This window comes from Triticum aestivum, chromosome 2D (assembly GCF_018294505.1).
Source record: "Triticum aestivum cultivar Chinese Spring chromosome 2D, IWGSC CS RefSeq v2.1, whole genome shotgun sequence".
NCBI classification, from domain to species: Eukaryota; Viridiplantae; Streptophyta; class Magnoliopsida; order Poales; family Poaceae; genus Triticum; species Triticum aestivum.
The window spans coordinates 372,365,484-372,371,483 of NC_057799.1; positions in this window are offsets into that span (position 1 = coordinate 372,365,484).

Genomic DNA, 6,000 nt, shown 5'->3' on the forward strand with positions numbered 1-6,000 from the left:
AAGAAGATCTGAGGCGGCGAAAGACAGTCTGGAGAGCGGATCCCTGCTGTGGTGAACCCTTCCGTCGTTGGAGCAGCTGAGCTGGGGTGGAACACAGCGCAGCAGGAGCAGGACAAACCACACAAGGTTTTCTTTGACACATATCTGTAACAGAAGTAATTGTGTAAGGGCTTGTTTGAATTTGAGGATTCTAACAATGCAGGGATAGGAAATAGACAGGAATAGGATAGGAATGCACGTGCAAAACAGAGAATTTAAAAACACAGGATTTCTGCCAATCTGGGTGTTTGATTCACAAGAATTGGAAGATCACAGGATGCAAAGAAGCATGGTGAGATTAAGTCAAACCACAAGTGTACAACCTCTTTGGCGAAGCCATGTTGATCTCAGCGTGATTGTGTTAGTCGGTGAGGATGCTCCGGCTGACTTGGCTGTCGGAGGAGGGGAAGAAGATCTTAGGCATCTGAAGATGGAGCGCGGGGTACTGCTCCGCTATGATGGAGGGTTTCGTCGTTGGAGCAGCTCCGGTGAGTTGTACGACGCCGAGGCTGAAGCAGGACAAGAGAGACAACGTTAACCTGAGTGGAATTCTAATAGCATCTCCAATAGCTGACGTAAAATACATAAACAGAAAGTGCTAGATGTAAAATACATGAGCCGCTCATATCTGAACTTAACGTCGAAACTGAATTTAACTATCAAAACTGAACTTAACTCTCGAAACTGAATTTTTCTGTCAAAACTGAATTGTACTGTCGAAACTGAACGCACTAGTAGCAGAAAAGCAGTAGCAGCAGCAGCAACGCGTGCGAGAGCCGGGGCAGCTGGTCGTGTAGCAGCATCAGGTGAGGCTACCCTAAGCCGCCAGCCACCATTGGCCAAAAAGCCGCCCCGCCCGCCCCGAAACCACTCCCCACCGCCGGTCCACCGCCGCCCCGGCCATCCCTCTAGGCCCCCCATGCCAAGCTTTTTCTCCGGTGATCCCCACGCCACCGCCCCACCACCGCCGGCGACCACCGCTCCCACCCTGAACCCTAAGATAGATAGTGGGGTACCTCTCCGGTGAGCCCCCCTCCCCACTGCGGCTGGTTCTTCCTTAACTCCGGCGAGCCCCCCCCCCACCCCCTGAAAATCGACTGACCCAAAAGTCGATTCAGTCGACTGAAGTATAGCTAAATCAGAGCAGCATCGCAAGCAAGAGCAAGAGCAGCAGTGCAATCAAGAGCGAGAGCAATAGCAAGAGCAGACCAAGCAGGGGAGCGAGAGCAGAGCAGCAGTGAGAGCGAGAGCTAAAGCAACAGCAACTCCTACTGATGTGGACGTCGCCACCGAAGGAGCGACTCCGCCATGGATGGAGTCGCACCATCTCGGGACCGAGCGCCGGCAGCACCGTGAGATCGAATCAAGAAGAAAATGCGGCGATTAGTGTACAACCTCTTTGGTGGCGCCGATTAGGCCTCAGCTTCATCCGAGGAAACGGTGATGATGATGCTCTTCCAGTGGTGCAGGTGAAGATGGCAGTGTTGGAATGGAGGTGGCGCGAAAGACGAGGGGAACGTCGAGGCAGCTCCTTGGAGGTGGAGGATGGGGTGGCTGAACCGGCGGGACGACGAGATCGACGATGGATCCTCATCCGGTACGGTGGATGAGGGACATCGAGGTGTTGCTGTGGACGACGTCGTCGGGCAAGAGGCTCCGGCTGGGTGGCGGACGGAGGAGGGTGTGGGGCTTCGCGGGTTTTCGCGGCCTCGGTGTACGAATGAGTGGGCGGATGGGGTGGGAGTGGGGAACCATGGCTTAGGGACGCGCTTGTCCGAAATGTGGGTTAAGTTATGAAAGTACCCCCACCGATTTGAGCTAGGGGGTTCTTTCGGTTCATGGGTATCACGGGCATTTCACATGTCGGGATTTCACAGGAGGTGGGAGTTTTCGCGCGCGTTGTAATTTTGGAATAGCAAGGCGCGGGTTTAGATGGAGGGAGTTGTCGGAGCACAACGAGACAAAGATATTACTTAAATATTTTCGGGTAACAAGGCGCGGGTTGAAGAGGCGGGAGTTTCGCAGCACGATAGAGAGAGACGCTAGCTTGAAATTTCGGCATAACAAGGCGCGCCTTGAAATTTTGGGAGAACAAGCTTAACATGTACAAAAAAAACAATTCGCACCTCATCACTAGAGAGAGCCATGCCTCGTTTTACTATATTACTAGAAATGCATTCAAATACAACAAAAAAATAAAAAAATCGGGACAACAAACATAACGGTTACAGTAACAAAACAATTTGCACTTCCCTCAACAATAAAAAAACAATATGTGTTGTCTGGCATATGGACTAAATTTGAGTACATTTTTCCTGTTTGAATGGGATTGTACTCGAGTTAGTTATACAACCATCTAAATATTTTCTTCACAACACAAGACATGAATATAGGAGAAGTAAATTCCTATATAAATACGAACTACATGTACATACGGTCTCAAATTCAAATATATGTATCCATTTTATGTTGAATTCAAATCATAGCACATGTATGGTCTAGCTAGATGTTCGGAATCTAACCATGTATGATATACTACGTACAATGTGTTTAACAAGCACAACACACACAAACACCATTTAGACTAGTAAGGTACACGTGCATTGCACGCATGAGATTTGGCAACCAAATTATGAATAAATACCACATTATAGCATGTAAACTTTAAGTCATATATGCATGATGTAGATGTTCGTTTAATTCTTATAGTTCATTTCATTCAAAATCATCTAGTTTTTATAAGAAAGCTAATCTATTTTAAGATTCATGGAATTGTGCGTTGTAAGGCATAAAGTTAAAACAAATAATGGCAAATCATGTAGAAAAATACTTGTAGATGTATTTTTTCTTTTCAGGTCTGTGTTACTGTAGCCTTCTTTGTATAGTTTCTTTTCTTTTTTTGTTTTTTTATTTGTTCCTCTCCTTGAGGAACCTCTTGTATTCTTTGTTGGTGAGGCTTTAATAAAATGTTGTGGGGTGTAAGCCCTGCAGTCTTCAAGGTAAAAATAATAATAATGTAGAAAAACATTTGGGCAATTATGATATGGAAGATTCTAGAACAAAGAAGAAGTGCTTGTGTTTTGAGGTTTGTGCATTATGCTTAAGTTCAACCATGGAGTCTTCTAGATTGTACATGTGGCAAAATCTGGTGGAATCTAGATGATATCCAACGGCCAGTAGTGCTCAAATTTGCCATCTCTGCACCATCGGATTGGCCTCATCCAACGACCATCTTTCAAAGTTAAAGTTATCCGCACACTATATAAAAAATAAAAAATATAATATATATATAGGGGTATAGATATAGATATGTGATGCGAAAGCCACCCATCATCTCCAATTAGAATAGTGTGTCCATGCACGGATGCAATGTGGCCAAATGATGTCTGCCATCGATATCTCAAATTCAAATCAGTCTGACCTTGTTCAATGTGTATACAGTACAACATGCTCGTTTCCAAACAACATCGCGCATATCTCAGTTATATTCATGCATGCATGGGTTTCAAACATCATGATCTCTTATTCAAATATTTGAATTCAACTTTACATTGATTATGACCTCACCTAGTCTTTTACACCCACACAGTCGTCTTCTCTTTTATAATTCTACCACTAACTTTCTCCCGTGCATGCATGCACACACAGTACCAGTCGGCATTATCCATCGCACACATGCAATCTTTTTCTTCAGGTCGGTCTCCCATGCATGCACACACACACACACCTCCCCCTCTCCATCATATCGGGCATTCTTTATCTCTCACGTGCATGCGCAACGATCGATGTTCCTCTATGTGTGTGTATATATAGCTAGGTCTTTCACAGTTTCCCACACAAACCGATCAATATATATCTAGTGAGGTCTCACCCTCTTTCCCACGTCCACATCGATCAATCTATACCTCTCTATATAGGATTACATAGCTAATACACACACATTAATTATATATCCAACGTCCCCCTCTCATCATCCATGCCTTCCGCTTCATCTCTCAGACGCGCACAGTGGCGAAGACAGGGGGCAGCAAGGGCCCTGCTCCCCCTAACATCACTATATATCGAGGCTAATATGAATGCGATCATTAGACAATTGCTGGTAAAATGGTTTAAGTTGATGAATTGGCCCTCCTCGTAAAGGATTAGCAATGCTTGCCCCCCTAGCTCATTTATTTTTCATGGCTCCGCCACTTCTCGCAACAACGCACGTTCTCGCCCCCTCTCTTTAAATATTGATCTCGCACTTGTGCACTCCTTCATAGTCTTCCTCCACTTGGCCCCTCGCACCATCTACTAGCCCCCACCGGATTTTGCCGCATGTACAATCTAGCAGACTCCATGGTTGAACTTAAGCATAATGCACAAACCTCAAAACAGAAGTGCTTCTCCTTTGTTCTAGAATCTTCCGTATCATAACTGCCCAAACTTTTTTCTAGTTGAATTGCCATTATTTGTTTTTACTTTATGCTTTACAACGCACAATTCCACGAATCATAAAATAGATTAAGGGCTTCTTTGATTCAAAGGATTCTCAAAGGAATTTTGGTGGATTCTAATCCTTAGGAATTTTTCCTATCTTGGTTGTTTGATTCGTAGGATTGTAAACCATAGGAATTTTTTCATAGGATTCATTTGCACTAGATTTCATAGGAAACATCCCATCCACTCAAACCCTTTGAAAGAATCCTGCGTTTTTTCTATGCACAATCAAACACTCGTACAACCCTGTAGGATTCAAGATGACACTCCACTCTAATCCCATGTTTTTCCTATTCCCGCGTTTTGGAAATCCTACAAATCAAAGAGGCCCTAGCTTTTTTATAAAAACTAATTTATTTTTAATGAGATGAACTATAAGAATTAAACGAATGTCTACATCAGGCATATATGACTCAGAGCTTACATGCTATAGTGTGGTATTTATTCATAATTTGGTTGCCAAATCTGATGCGTGCAATGCACGTGTACCTTACTAGTACTTCGAGTATGTGCAAAACACGTAAATTAGAATTCCAATGGCATGCTACACAGTGTCTCTCTTATAGTTCATGAAGCCACGTGGCACATGTGGAGGCGTTGTCGCGGCCTCCTTGTGTGGATTGATCACAGTGACGTGCTGCTTGTTCCAGAAGTATGTACTCGTCCTCTCTGAGCCACACTGGCGGTACATGCACGAAGCAAAGATGTGCACGCACGCCACGCACGCACTCATTCCCTCGCACGCACACACGGGTACACGGGGGGAAGCATTTTTGTACGAAGATCCACCCCATGTGATAATTTGACGCATGTAAAGTCCTTCACTTCATTGATGGTCAATTAATACAGCGCATGCAAATTGAGTGGACGTGAGGGCGGAAGAAAGATATTACTACTCCACTGCGCTCATGCGAGTAGTTAAATCATGGGTTGCTAGTACTTCCATTGGTCTCCTTCGTATTTTGTGCCAATTTTTTTTACCATATTTGTAAGTAACATAATATTTATGCATGTCATAAAAAGTGGCACAAAACAAAGGGGGCCAATAAACCAGGACGCAGGCAGCATGATCAATTTTTGCCAGGGCTACTGTTGGTGGACTTTGTATTTAAATATGGACGGAATGGAGTAGTAATATCTTTATCTTAGCCTCGTAGGGCTCTCCCAGCGCCTAGGCTCGCCTTCCCGCCTCGCCCACCGGATCCCGCCATGGATAATCCCTTAGATCCTAGGATCCCGCGGGCTGCCCTCTCGTTGCGGCCCGCAGCACTGCTGCCTTTGAGCGGAACCCACATGTGTTTTAGAGGGGATCCATTGCTCTGGAATCACATATCGGTGGCGTCGGAGGACATGCCAGGGCTGCGTTTCAGGTGGTGGGCAGCAAGGGCAAATCGGATCAAGGAAGCGTCGCATCGATCGGAGAGAGGTTCCAAGGAGCTGCGCCTGGCGCAGCACAAGGCGGAGGCGCAAGTCGATCTCAGG